The 15,226-nt window shown below is 46.2% G+C and overlaps 1 protein-coding gene and 1 pseudogene across 2 annotated transcripts in view; both read right to left on the minus strand.

The window, feature by feature from the left end:
* The window catches only part of LOC126175684 (ecdysone-inducible protein E75), a 466,380-nt gene that overhangs the window by 67,626 nt on the left and 383,528 nt on the right, over positions 1–15,226 (minus strand). The gene's annotated exons all lie outside the window — the stretch shown is intronic.
* LOC126177607 (5S ribosomal RNA) lies at positions 13,344–13,461 on the minus strand (annotated as a pseudogene).

Consider the following 15,226-nt stretch of genomic DNA (forward strand, 5'->3'; position numbering starts at 1 on the left):
TGGCAAGAAAGATCTCAGTATAATGGATTTGAGGGTCACGAAATAAAATTTATTGCTTCCAGTCACGATTTTTATTAACTTGTGTTTTTTCCTTATCAGATGGAATTACGTTTTCAGAGTGCGTTTCGTAGAGTATTATGACAGTTTCAGGGGTGACGTTTGGGATGGCCGAGATGCTGCGTTATTCTCTTGTATGTACTAAAATACGAACAAGAGTAGAACAGATTTCTTCTTGTTTCCATTTCCACATTTCAATGGCGAGCGGTCTACATGCATTCGTGTGTAATGTTGATGATAATAACATGTACGTTACGCTTCTTAGAGGTATTTCTTCCTTTTGCATCGTGTATTATCCACATACTTTACTAATCCAGATAATGTTACGTCATTCTGGCTCTTGTTTTGTTGTCTGTTTTAAGAAGAAAGCTTTCGTGTGATTAAGTAGTGTAACGAAGGCGCAACTCTACGTTCTGATTTCACGAAGCCCTTCTTTTCTTCAGTACCCCCTTCCCCCCTACCCCTTTCCCACTACCGGGTAGCTTTCACAGCGTCAATTACGTAACACCATCCTCCTGCAATGCCTTTGTGCAAGGAGTCCTAAATCTGCTGAGTTTGACTAGTAATATCTGACAAGGAGAGCGCATTATGTAGTAAACTTCAGGAAATAAGGCCAAACGCGAAGTGCAAACATCATCAGCTACTGGCGGAACAATTTCTAACAAGTGAAAAGAAATGTAGAAAATGAAACTGAAAAAGTGCGTAAGTAAATACTCGTTGATCATCAGAACAGGTGGAAACTGACACGAGAAAGAAGGTAGGAAGAGAGTAACTTGAAAGTCTATTTTTTGACCCAGTACAAAGTGGGGGAACGACAGGAGTGGCTGTTGACTGTGAGGCAATCCGGAAATGCTGCCAGAGAAAGGCGCAGCGCGTGATTTAAGAGGATGACTCGTGAGCGCTCACTCTCCCGGACACGTGCCGCGTTGGTCTGCTTCCGTATGCCGGCGCATTAACATTTCAGGCCATCCTTTCCACCAAATGCTAAATATCAGCGGCACACACGTGTTGCACGTGTTGCAACTTTGGGAAGCTGCACCAGCCGCCGTCTCCGCTCATCACTATGCAACTGTCACATCGCTGTATTAACTTCCTGTGGCGCGGAGAAGCGGCGTAGTCTGCCAACCCGTGACAGCTGCACGACCTGGCCCTTAAGAAGCAAAGCGAGCAGCCCTAAGGGTTCGCACACTGGACTCAAATCCCTGTCAGGCCAACCAAATATAGCACTGTCGTGGTTTCCCTAAATCTGCTAAGTTGAATGATGGGAGCAATCTCGTAGAAAGTGACACGACCAATTTCTCGCATCACCCTCCCCCGATTCAAGATCGTTTTCCAATCCTTCTGTCGTCAACGAGGCATTAGACTAATACCCTTTCTTCCTTTCCTATATAAACACTCACTGTTCTGCTAGACCAATAATTCTACGTAGAACATGTATCAAAACAATCCAGTCGAAAAGCAAGGTATGATGCAGAAAGCAAAAAAGTGGCTCTGAGCACTATGGGACTTCAGAGGTCATCAGTTCCCTAGAACTTAGAACTACTTAAACCTAACTAACCTAAGGACATCACACACATCCATGCCCGAGGCAGGATTCGAACCTGAGACCGTAGCGGTCGTGCGGTTCCAGACTGTAGTGCCAAGAACCTCACGGCCACTCTGGCCCGCGCAGAAAGCAACAGATGTCAAAAGATGGTTCGAAGCTCAAGCTACTAATTAAAGCGGTTACCGGCACTATAATTATAATTTCTTACATAAACAAGGATGTCCCATTTCATTCACTCTTTTTAATGTAATGATTACGAACAGCCAGGAAAAAAATGTTCAAATGTGTGTGAAATCTTATGGGACTTAACTGCTAAGGTCATCAGTCCCTAAGCTTACACACTACTTAACCTAAAGTAGCCTTAGGACAAACACACACACGCATGCCCGAGGGAGGACTCGAACCTCCGCCGGGACCAGCTGCACAGTTTATGACTGCAGCGCCCTATACCGCACGGCAGCCAGGAAAGCTCGTAAGGTTCTTGCAGGGGACGTTGTCGGGCGATATAGGTCGCCATTCGCTCGGATTGTCCAGAACGTTCTTCAAAAGAATCGCGAATAATTGTGACCCGGCGACATGGCGCCTCATTGTTTGGGAACTTGAAGCCCATGAACGGCTGCAAAACTGGTCTGTAACAGTCAATTATCGGTTCAGTTGGACTGGAGGACCCAGTCCATTTCATGTGCACACAGCACACAGGTTATGGGGCACGGTGAGGTTGAGGTGCCTTGTTGACATCTCGTATCCATTGCTTCTTGGTGTCTGCGCCACATTCGAACCCTAACGTCAGCTCCTACTAACTGATTTCTGGACTCACCTGACCAGGCCACTGTTTACCAGTCGTCTAGGGACCGGCTGTTATGGTCAGGAGCCCAGAAGAGGCGCTGCAAGCGAAGCCATGCTGTTAGCAAAGGCACTCACGTCGATCGTCTGCTATCATAGCCCATTAACTCCAAATTTCGCCACACTGTCCTAACTAATAAGATCATCGTACGTTTCTGTGGTTATTTCATGCAGTGTTGCTTGTCTGTTAGCACTGACAATTCTATAGAAACGCCGCTGCTCTCGGTCGTTAAGTGAAGGCCGTCGGCCACTGCGTTGTCCGTGGTGAGAGGTAATGCCTGAAATTTGTTATTCTCGGCACCCTCTTGACACTGTGGATCTCGGAATACTGAATTCCGTAACGATTTTCGAAATGGAATGCCCAATGCGTCTAGCTCCAACCACCATTTTGCGTTCGACGTCTGTTAACTCCCGCCATGCTGCTTAATCACGACGGAAATCTTTTCACTTTAATCATCTGAGCACAAATGACAGCTTCGCCAACGCACTGCACTTTTACGCCTTGTGTACGCGATAATACCGGCATCTGTACACGTGCATATCGCTGTCCGATGACTCGTCACCTCCGTGTGTAATTGCCACAAGTGTTCAGTAGCGACTAATTTCACAAAATGTCTAACGATTCGATTAGATCGCGTTGTTCTTTACGTCACTCTCTCACGTTAACTCGATCCTTACATGGTCTATCAGCCTGATCAACACTGTTCTGTAACATCATATGCCTCGGGCACCTATAGTTTTTAATGTTAATAGCAGTTTCTTTTTCGGAAAGCCGCTTTGCATTATGCAGTAGTTGCGGCTACGTCTTTCTTCTACCTTCGGTATTCATTTATTCAACACTCATCCACCTCTTTAACAGTCCCATGACCGAGTTAAATTACCCAGAATGTACACCTGGCACTCCTCATCATTAGATCTGTAGAATACATTTTCGAAGTCCAAAACTGGTCATGACGTTTCAGTACATCAATATTTCAAGGTGATTTGGAATCTGTAGCTGATTTTTAATTTAACACATACATAAGAAAATCTGAAATCGTTGAAAGTTAAGTTTTAGGTAAGGAACCATGTATCTCATTTATAGAAAAGAGGGGCTCGGTGAGTTGTTTAACCACGCAACGATGTTAATTTGCTCCTCCACAGTCATTAGAAAAACCGAATTCGTGAATCCAAGATCAGAGGTGCTCGGCATAACTGTGTGTTGGGTGTCGTTTCAATTCGTTGCCTGCACTTTGTAATGGTTCTTTATTTACGTGACCATTACGGCACTCCAACCACAGTTCTCGGTACCAGTAACACCGTACTACTTTTCTGCGAAGTAACAGACATATTTTTGTGACAATATTCACATTTGGTCTTATTAATGTATAGGTTCTCCGATGTATCGATATATTACAGTGATATGGTTCGTGTGTATTCATTTCTGTAAGACTGTCATCTTTGACTTACTTGTAACCGTTTTGGCGCGAATGTGCACAGAGCAGTCTTTGTTTCACTTTGCTGAAGTTAAGTTGTTATTTCACTTTGTAAAAGAACAGTCAAGTCTTGTGTTTGGTTAAAGTGGAAATTAAATATATGAAGTTTGATACAAAACTGTTTTCTTGATGATGTGACAATTAAAAAGAAGTATATGTGAATTTACAAGAAGTTTAATAAAAATGTGGATCGTGAACACCAAGTCAAAAATTATTTCTACCATACCATTGTTCTGATCTGGGATTGTTTGGCCATTAAGAATTTCCTGAAGGAGGAGGAGATTAGTGTTTAACGTCCCGTCGACAACGAGGTCATTAGAGACGGAGCGCAAACTCGGGTGAGGGAAGGAAATCGGCCGTGCCCTTTCAAAGGAACCATCCCGGCATTTGCCTGAAGTGATTTAGGGAAATCACGGAAAACCTAAATCAGGATGGCCGGAGACGGGATTGAACCGTCGTCCTCCCGAATGCGAGTCCAGTGTGCTAACCACTGCGCCACCTCGCTCGGTAAGAATTTCCTGAAAAACGCATTAGTTAGGTCTTCAAATATTGCTAAAATACAGATCTGGACCTTCTAGCAGTCAAAGTGGAATCACCCTTGAATCAACAAGATGAGCCATAACAACTTCGACGAAATCCACGTGGGAATCCATTCAAGATAAATGCCAAAATTAATGACTTTTTTACAGTAACTTCATTATTTCCATTCAGACGATACCATACACAGTCAATAACTTTGTTATTTCCCGATAAAGCGAACATATGCTGCGTGAGCAACATTATTAATTTGATTTCAAACCTACTTTGCAAGTGGTGGTATTGTTAGAACTTGACAAGACGAATAACGACAGATTTCTTGCCTCACCCTCTCGAATCCGCGCTCCGTACTCCGTACCATTACAATAGCGATTTTTCTAAATATTTTAGGGAGTGAGAATGAGAATAGCCTCTGCTGTTTGCGAGAACGCTGTTCGTACAGTGACACGACTGCACCCGGTTGCTAATCCTCGCGTGAGGAAAACATGTTATTCGCGAGTGACGAAATACTTTTTTTTCGTGCGTTTCTTTTCTGGAAGGCTGTACGGAGGGTAAGAGTGGAGGGTGGCCACCCCCTGGGGGTTGCCGGCAGCCGCCCCCACAGCTGCAGAGGCGACTGTGGCTGTGTGAATGGAGCGTTGACCCGGTGGCGCGCGGAAGTGGCCAGGTCAAAGGACTTCCTTGAACCGCGCGCCACGGCCGCGGCAGAGCAGCAGCGCGCTCGGCCACCTTCGGCAGCACTCGGCAGCGTTCGTGGGCCGCCAGGACGATGCTCCCGGGAGTCAACGGCCCTTCACAACACAGGAGCATCGGCGCAACCCCTCGGCGCTGCCCATCTCCCTTTGAAACCCCGCAGACGCCTCACCGCGGCTCATCCCACCTTATTGTTGTGTTCCTGAGGTCAGCAAGCTTCCGTCACCTGCTCGATACTGCGTCATCCGTAACACTATACTCAACCGGCCAAACTGAAATACAACCGTCATCCTTTGGCGTACGAGACACTCTTACAACGTCCGCACTTTCAGACCAAAATATGGGCGCTAAATTCTGTATGTAAGTGCAAATGACAAAATCTACTTACGTTACTTTTCTTGCCCAAACGTGTTTCGTAACATTCGTACCATCATCGTTGGAGTCTAATTTACTGAAGTCTTAATTACTATTCGTTGAATGCTGAAATCATAGTTTCATTGAGGCGGTAAAGCTTTATGTCAAAAGTAACAATTTATTACGTTCCACTACAACACAAATTGCCTGTTGGCTTCTGTCTCGCGTTTTTCGGTCGACGTTTGTTTGATGATTTTTCTAACGTTTCTCCAGCACGAATGGCTGGCTTTGTCAAAGCTTCACCGTCCAATGTCGCAGCAGAATGTATGTATGTACCTGGCGCGAGAGCTCGACTCCAATACACCACCAGCAACGGAAGCTGAAGCTTTGGCAATACCAGACACTTGTGTTGGCGAAAAATCAGAAAAATCATGAAACGAACGTCTGCAGAAGAACCCGAGGCAGAAGCCAACAGGCAGTTTGTTAACATGTGTCCACGAAAGACTTAACAATTTTGTTCCACTACAAGTCTGGGTCATTATTTAGTGGAACTACATTTCTGCGATAAACACGTTTACATTTTCGCTTATACATGAATAAACAGATGCTTTTAACAAACGTAGATTCGTGAATATTTGTATCAATAAGTAATGTCTACACCGATAGTGTGTAATATTGTCAACCACTTATGTTACACATGGATTAATAAATGAACAACATAAGACCTAATTCATTTGCCAATTTTTCTGTAATATATTTCTTTGACAAGGCACAGAATCATTGGCCACGAGTTACTGCCATTCTGTCTATCTTCAGTATATGGCGCATACAGAAAAAATGTGTTTTCAATTATGTTTAGTTAGAGAAAGGGGCATGAAACACAGTCAAAAATCTTCTGGAAACAGGCTCTATCTAATCTTTCATTAGGTTACAGGGCTAGTCAACCTTTTTTACCTGGCGCCCATTTTGGCATCTCTGTAAGCGGTAAACTTTTGTAAGCGGCCAATGCTTTCTCAGTAATGGTGACTTATAAAGCAGGGAAGTAACTTTACCTTACGGAGTTTATGAAGCAGTTTAAGGTGTATAGCGATGATAATTAGCAAATATTTTATGTCAAAATTTTATAACAACACAGCAGAAATGTTTTTAAAACACCTAGTGCCTAGCCGCGCGGGATAAGCCGAGCGGTCTAGGGCGCTGCAGTCATGGACTGTGCGGCTGGTCCCGGCAGAGGTTCGAGTCCTCCCTCGGGCATGGGTGTGTGTGTTTGTCCTTAGGATAATTTAGGTTAAGTAGTGTGTAAGCTTAGGGACTGATGACTGATTTCACACACATACACACACCTAGTGCCTATCGTCCACCATGAAAGCTGGAAAGTCCACTAATTGGGGATAGGGACCAGATTGGGTAACACTAGTTTAGAGCATTGAACATTCTGTCTCCACCGATGCTAAGTGTCATCGCAAAACGTTTCATTCTTGGCACTGATAGGACCATGGTTAACGACATCACATATCGGGTCGTTCTTTCCTGCTGAAAAACTTTACCTTTAATATCAATTAATTAGCTACGACAGTACAGCTTAGGAATACTATAACATCCTGCAATCAAATCATTTGCAATTTTAATGGGTTTAAGTTATACAATATCAAGCAGCCTCGTGAGGAATATCAATATCTCATTCACAAAAAAAAGATTGATACAACAGATTTCGTATACCGAACATTTAAAAAATGCAGAATAACAAAGCAGGTTCATACTATAAGCAAGGCTAGTGTCTCGGTGTTTTGTGGCACGGTATACCAACTGAACTAGCATTAGCCGTTTATCTTACCGTTCTCTGCTTGCTTGGGAATTTCCATGAAATACGACATTAAGCGACGTCTCGAAAGTTCGTATGTAACACTTTACTGAGTGCGGAAACCAGTTAAGCGGCCTCGCGGCCGGAGGGAAATGTCAGTGTCAGTGCGGCGCGTGAGTGGGCGTTTGTAGGCTACGCTGAGGTAAACCGAGAGAGAAATCTCCGGGCCGCCAGCACGCGGCGCCGTCTCACAATTACACTGTGGGCCAAGCTCCACTCACTATGGCTGTTCTATTAGCCCTGTGCTCCAGAAAGATGCTTAAGGTAGTGGCTGCTACCCAAACTGTTCTCCCAGTTCCATCACAAATGCGCACCATCATGCCCTTACGCCGCTTACCTAGCTGGAGGTTCAAATGGCTCTGAGCACTATGTGACTTAACATCTGAGGTCATCAGTCCCCCAGAACTTAGGACTACTTAAACCTAACTAAGGATATCACACACATCCATGCCCGAGGCAGGATTCGAACCTGCGACCGTAGCAGCAGCGCGGTTACGGACAGAACCGCCTGGCTGGAGGAAGTCAGCCCATGGGCATAAAGATCGCTTATCTTTCTCCTGGGAGAACTAGTATCTTCAATGTTCACTGCAGCCGGTAGATTATCGCATGAAATCGCCAACCACATAGGCAAACTGAACATCTCGTGCAAGTCACAAAATTTATTGAGTTATACACATAAACAAATATACTTAGACATACATTGTATCTTAATCTCTTCGTCTGGGGTTTACTGTACCAGATCTAAATTAAAAATAGTTGCAGTACTTCGGTTCTGACAGAGAAATTGTAATTCCGTGAACATACGTGTAGAAAAGAAACGGGCAACATGTTATTTCTTCCCACATATGAATCGCAGAGCAAAGACTCGAAAAAAGACACAAAAACAAAAAAACAGAGACATTAGAGCCAATGCGAAAGTTTATGTTCCTCCCACGAGCTTTTCGCCAATATAACAGGGAAAGTGGAAAACTTCAAGCGTTCTCTGGCAGCGTGCCACTCACCTCTCTCTTTAATCACGTGTGACCGGCGTTAGCAAAGTGGTAATTTTTTTGTCACGGTCGAACATCTTTTCTACAGGCAAGTCATTACAAATGGAGCACAACATGAGGAAGACGATTTTTAGGGGAGATTTTGGGTATTGTGTTCGCCTTGTCTTAGTTTATTGACAAGTGAACCTAGTCAACGGATACTCTTTGATCTTGATCAGCTTTGAATATGTTGTAGTGTAGAGCAAAACAAGAGACAAGTATTTTATATATATGCCCATACTGCAGTGAAAGGGGTGAAACATCCCGCTGAACAAACTAATATTTCTGCAATTACAATGAAATGAATACCCTAGCTGCATATAGCAGGCGTTGATATAAGTCAACGGGGACAGTTGAAAACGTGTGCTTCGACCGGGACTCGAACCTGGGATCTCCTGCTTACATGGCTGACGCTCTATCCATCTGAGCCACCAAGGGACACAGAGGATAGTGCGACTGTTTTAAGATTGTAAGTGAAGGGAGTTACGGTCACTTATGTCGCATGTTTTGAAACACGAAGAGACGCGCGGCGTCTAGCCCAGCTAAGTTGGTTTGCGTTGACGTAGAGCCATGAGACGCGGAAAGAAACTAGGTTGTCACCGTAGAACGAAGGGACAGTAACGGAAAGTGTTTAATTTTTAACTACATAAGCCGAAAAAACAACTTTTCTATGAGTTCCTTTAATCCTTTTTTCGGTTTTTATTTCCGTCTTTGAGTGCGTTTTTCCCTGGGAAAGTAAGGGCGTATCAAATTGAAATTAATATGACGTACTAAGGTCGGTGGTCGCCTCCCGTGAGACCCACATTCGCAACTTATTGTCCCGCACTATATTCATAGTGTCCCTGCCCATTATACTCATTACTCGCGGCTTTACTGCCGATTTCCGTAAGAGTTCGAAGATTTCGGGCACCGTTTGTGCATCCGCACAGAAGAAGATGGTCAAATTCGGACATACAATAAGGAGAAAGAATTGTTCGGGTCAAAAAATGCTCAAAGCACTTTGATACAGAGATATTTCTAGCTCATTTTTGAGTAATCCTTCTCTGGAATCATATGATTGAATTTCGTATAGCGATGCTGCCTACACGTTATGCTATTAGTAGATGTCAAAATAAGAAACAAAATATTGGGGAAGATGGGATTTCGAAAAAAAAATGGATTTTTTGACAAATCTGGATGCACCTTTGTAACGTACATTAAAATCATAGAACTTTTGTTTGAAATTTTTGTTGTATCTTTTACGGTTTCGATGGTACTCATTCACTTTTTTCAAGGCGTTGTTTCACCCCCTTAACGGCAGTATGGGCACGTATAGTAAACTATGTCTCTTGTTTTCCTCTACACTGCAATATATTCAAAGCCGATCAAATTGGAAGTGCATCCCTCGGGTAGTTTTACTTGTGAGAAGCGTGCGTCAAACCTGACGTAACGAGGAGCTAAGTGGCGCGTTATCAGAGAACTCCAGCCTGGCATTACGCCGGCAGTGAGGGTCACCGCTGTTTGCCCGTTAACAGCGAGTACGGCGGCAGAGTGCGGGCGACTCGGTAAGTGGCCGGCTGGCGCGGCAGCGGCCCGTCACCGCGTGACGCAGCGTTCTTCCCCCACTGCGGAAGTTGGCGCGGTGGCCCTGATCCGCGGACAAACGTGAATCACATCAGAATAAGGGCAGCGTGCAGTTGGGCGCCGACGCCGACGCCGACCCCGGCACACAAGGTGAACGGCCGGTCGCCAGGACCCTCAATCGTACTCCAGGCTGCTGTGTGTTACCGGTGTTCCGAGGTGCTACGGTCTGTGTTGGGCAACCCTCGTACGCATAATGCCCGCTCTTATAACAAGCCATGCTTGGAAGACTCTGCTGTATCACAGGGAAACCGCTCAAGGCTCGGTAGCCAATTACCCTTTGGACTTACTCTTAAAATCTACTAGCAAAGTGTTCGATTTGAGGATAATTTACTTCGACTAATGTGTAGACTGTGTAAATATTCTCGAATACGAAGTTGATGTGTGAAGAAATTTAACTATAAGTAAAGAAATAAGGGCCAACGGCCTTGGCTATTGCTGCTCTCAGCCCTTGTGAGGCCAATTGGGTCGCTACTTGACTAAGAAGTAGCGGCTCCGGTCACAAAAACTGACAACGACCAGGAGAGTGGCACCTGTTGGCTGAGGATGACATGGCTGTCGGTCGGTACCGTTGGGCCTTCCGAGGACTGGTCGGACGGAGTTAACGGATTATCTCAAGTATATACACGTGCTTCCATTTTACTTGTGAGACTGAAAACAGTCTCACTCTTAACACCTTTCATGTACACAATACATATAAATCATTGAGTCCGGGTGGTCTACCGATGACGGCGCGGTAGCTCCGTCAGGGCGCTAGCAAACCCCTGTAATAAAAATATTAACCGATTATTTTTAACGATTAAACATCAAGTCACATCCTTAGAGATCCACTGACAAGAAACCGACGACGAAACAGTTCGAAACAAAGAAGTGCCTGGAAACCGAGAAATCGCTTGTTAGAATCCCGGTCGGACCATGGATTTTTCGCTCTGCGCTGTACCTAGTATTCAGCTCTCAACAATGTGAGGAGTGGCCAGAATCGACATGTAGTTCGGATCACTCGCAAGGCTATAGGGTCCCTTTTCCTGTTTGGATAAGGGGGGAGATTAGGGTAACGCAAGCTGGCTGGATGGTGTCCAGTGAAAAGACCTATACCAGACCGTTGAGTCACTGTAAATTATCATAATTATTGGTTCAAATGGTTCAAATGGCTCTGAGCACTATGGGACTTAACATCTATGGTCATCAGTCCCCTAGAACTTAGAACTACTTAAACCTAACTAACCTAAGGACAGCACACAACACCCAGCCATCACGAGGCAGAGAAAATCCCTGACCCCGTCATAATTATTGTAATAATGATAATGATTATTATTAACTTCGTAAGCTCCATCAAGAGCATTTTCGCCGATGATGTTGTTGTGTAGAAAGATGGCTCTGAGCACTATGGGACTCAACTGCTCCCCTAGAACTTACAACTACTTAAACTAACCTAAGGACATCACACACATCCATGCCCGAGGCAGGATTCGAACCTGCGACCGCAGCGGTCGCGCGGTTCCAGACTGTAGCGCCTAGAATCTCTGGGCCACTTCGTCCGGCGAGTTTTGTAGAAAGAAGTAGCGAAATGTAGGAAGACCCGCAAAGGATCGACGCTTCGCGCAAGGTGAAAAAAAAGTAAGCTATTACGCATAAATAAGCAGAAAGACCCACTACTGCATGATTGCACGCTTGCAGAACAATCATTGGAAGCACTCATACCCCTTACATACCATGCAGTATGCATATAGACCGATTTAAAGTGTAACGACAACATAAAACTAAACGCAGGTAAGAGAAGCGCTAGAGATTCATTGGAAGAATCTTCAGGAAGTGTTGTCCAGCCACCAAGGAGGTAGCTTACAAAACCCTACTTCGACCAGTGTTTGAATATTAATCGTCTGGATTCAGTATCAGATAGGCCTGATAGAGAAAAACAATGAAGATACAAAGAAAAGAAGCTCATTTCGTCACACTTTGATTTAGCTAACGTGAAAGCATCGCAGAGAAGCACATCCAACTCCAACGGCAGATGCTACAAGACTTATCCATCGCCGTGTGGTTTAATGTCATCTTCCTGCTACGTACATCTCGCGAAAAGACAACGAAGGTAAAACCAGACAGATTCCTGTTCACACGAACGATTACCAACAGTCGTTTTTCCCGCGCCTCATTCGCGAGTGGTGCAAGTAAAGTGCAGGTAAAGTACCCTCCACCACATACCATAAGATGGTTTGTGAAATATGTGTACATGTAGAAGACTCAAGGCAACGGCCTTGCCGCAGTGTATACACCGGTTCCCGTGAGATCACCGAAGTTAAGCGCTGTCGGGCGTGGTCGGCGCTTCGATGGGTGACCATCCAGGCCGCCATGCACTGTTGCCATTTTTCGAGGTGCACTCAGCCTCGTGATGCCAATTGAGAAGCTACTCGACCGAATAGTAGCGGCTTCGGTCAAGAATACCATCATAACGACCGGGAGAGCGGCGTGATGACCACACGCCCCTCCTATCCGCATCCTCCACTGAGGATGACACAGCCATCGGATGGTCCCGGTAGGCCACTCGTGGCCTGAAGACGGAGCGCTAGAAGACTCAGTACCCCGCTTTGTCATCCACTTCCTGTAAACATCTTATTCAGCGATCCCTCTTAACAGTTTTTCTTCTGAAGATGGAAGGCATTTTTCCAGATTTATGTTAGTGGGGTGGATACAAGTCAGAGCAGTTCCATCTGGACTGTATTCTCCAGAGTCGATGCCTGGCGTGGCCATTCCTTCTGCCTGCCAAGGCGCTGGTTCTAGGCTGCCCGGCGGACCGGAACGGGCGACTTCTGGAGAGCTGGTCGCGATACCGACTCACTGTGTGCAGAGCACTCGCTCTGCCGTGCGACCGCAAGCTGCCCGCCGTGACTCAATAATCCGCCCCGACATTGCCGAAACGCCGCAGCGAGTAACACCTGGTCGCCTGGAATGTGCCTCGCTAATGTAGTGTAATGGATGGGTGGACCGCTACATATGCATGGCTCATTTCTGGAGCAGGCCACATCCCTATGCAGAGCGCTGGGCTCCGCGCATTATTTCCGTAACACCAGGCTCCGAGGATCGGCAAGTGGCAGGCTAGCAGTACAACAGCTGCTACGAGAAACGTATTCACGCTCCGTCTTCAGGCAACGAGTGGCCTACCGGGACCATCCGACCGCCGTGTCATCCTCAGTGGAGGATGCGGATAGGAGAAGCGTGGGGTCAGCACACTGCTCTCCTGGTCGTTATGATGGTATTCTTGACCGAAGCCGCTACTAATCGGTCGAGGAGCTCCTCAATTGGCATCACGAGGCTGGGTGCACCCCGAAAAATGGCAACAGCGCATGGCGGCCTGGATGGTCACCCATCCAAGTGCCGACCACGCCCGACAGCGCTTAACTTTGGTGATCTCACGGGAACCGGTGTAACCACTGCGGCAAGGCCGTTGCCTGCGAAAACGTATTCGGAGAAAGAAATAAGTTACATAGTACACCCTCGACATATTCCTAAAATCATTTAAGTTATTATTTTTTATCAGTATGATGAAGCCAGATGCGAAAATCGATATTTCACGTCCCGTCGATGATATTCTCGTGAGGATGGGGAAGGAAATCTGCTGTGTGTTTTTCCAACGAACCAAGCCGGCATGTGCCTTTAAGTGATCTGAATGGTTGGAAGAGCATCTCAATAGGTGTCTTCCAAAATGTGTAACTCTTTCTACTGCGACAACTCGTCCGTTGTCTGTTCCCGAGGCGAACAGTCGAACATAACGTTACGAGTTCATGGATTCGTGAGGTTGTCTCCATATGCGTACACGTCCATCCACCCGATGCAATTTGAAACGAGACTCGTCCGACCAGGCAACAAATTTCCTGTCATCAAAAGTCCAATGTCGGTGTTGCTGGGCCCAGGCGAGGCGTAAATCTTTGTGTCATACAGTTCAAATGGCTCTGAGCACTATGTGACTTAACTTCTGAGGTCATCAGTCGCCTAGAGCTTAGAACTAATTAAACCTAACTAACCTAAGGACATCACACACATCCATTCCCGGGGCAGGATTCGAACCTGCGACCGTAGTGGTCGCTCGGTTGCAGACGGTAGCGCCTAGAACCGCACGGCCACTCCGGCCGGCGTGTCATGCAGTCATCACACGAGTGGGCCTTCGGCTCCGAAACTCCATATTTATGATGTTTCGTTGAATGATTCCCACGTTGACACTTGTTGATGGCGCAGCACTGAAACCTGCAGCAATTTGCGAAAGGGTTGGACTATTATCACGTTGAACGTTCTCTTCAGTCGTCTTAGGTCCCGCCCTTGCGGGATCTTTTTCCGTCCGCAGCGATGTGAGAGATTTGATGTTTTATCAGATTCCTGATAATCACGGTACACTCGTGAAATGGTCGTACGGGAAAATCCCCACTTCATCGGTACCTCGGAGATGCTGTGTTCCATCACTCGTGCGCCGACTACAACACTACGTTCAAATTCACTTAAATCCTGGTAACCTGCCATTGTAGCAGCAGTAACCGATCTAACAACTGCGCCAGACTCTTGCTGTCTTATATAGAAGGCCGACCGGGGTGGCGGAGCGGTTCTAGGCGCTGCAGTCTGGAACCGCGCGACCGCTACGGTCGCAGGTTCGAATCATGCCTCGGGCATGGATGTGTGTGGTGTCCTTAGGTTAGTTAGGTTTAAGTAGTTCTAAGTTCTAGGGGACTGATGACCTGAGAAGTTAAGTTCCATAGTGCACAGAGCCATTTGAACCATTGTTATATAGACGTTGCCGACCGCAGCGCCGTATTCTGCCTGTTTACATATCTCTGTATTTGAATGCGCATGCCTATACCAGCTTCTACGGCGTTTCAGTACATTAATGTTAATGGGATCGCGGTGTTAGCAGGCAGCGACACCAGTCAATAGACTACCGGCCCTAACGATGGGAACCCAGTATCAGTGAGCTAGGGCAAAGGTTAATTGTGTGTAGGTTCTTAAGTCTTATACAGGTGTGATGTTGCAGGTTCTGCAGTGCCTTTTGTAGCAAACTACAGTCAAGCGTCGGGTGACCGTGAGGCTAGAAGACTGACGCTGTCGTAGGAGTATTAGCGGCGGGAAACAGCGCTGCCCGGCGGCCTGGCTTCTAATATTAAATGGGAAGTGTCGGGGAGGCGCCGTAACCCAGTTCCTGGGCGCACGTCAGCGCCGGCGCCGCGGCGAG

The sequence above is a fragment of the Schistocerca cancellata genome, chromosome 3 (assembly GCF_023864275.1).
Source record: "Schistocerca cancellata isolate TAMUIC-IGC-003103 chromosome 3, iqSchCanc2.1, whole genome shotgun sequence".
In the NCBI taxonomy this organism is placed as follows: Eukaryota; Metazoa; Arthropoda; class Insecta; order Orthoptera; family Acrididae; genus Schistocerca; species Schistocerca cancellata.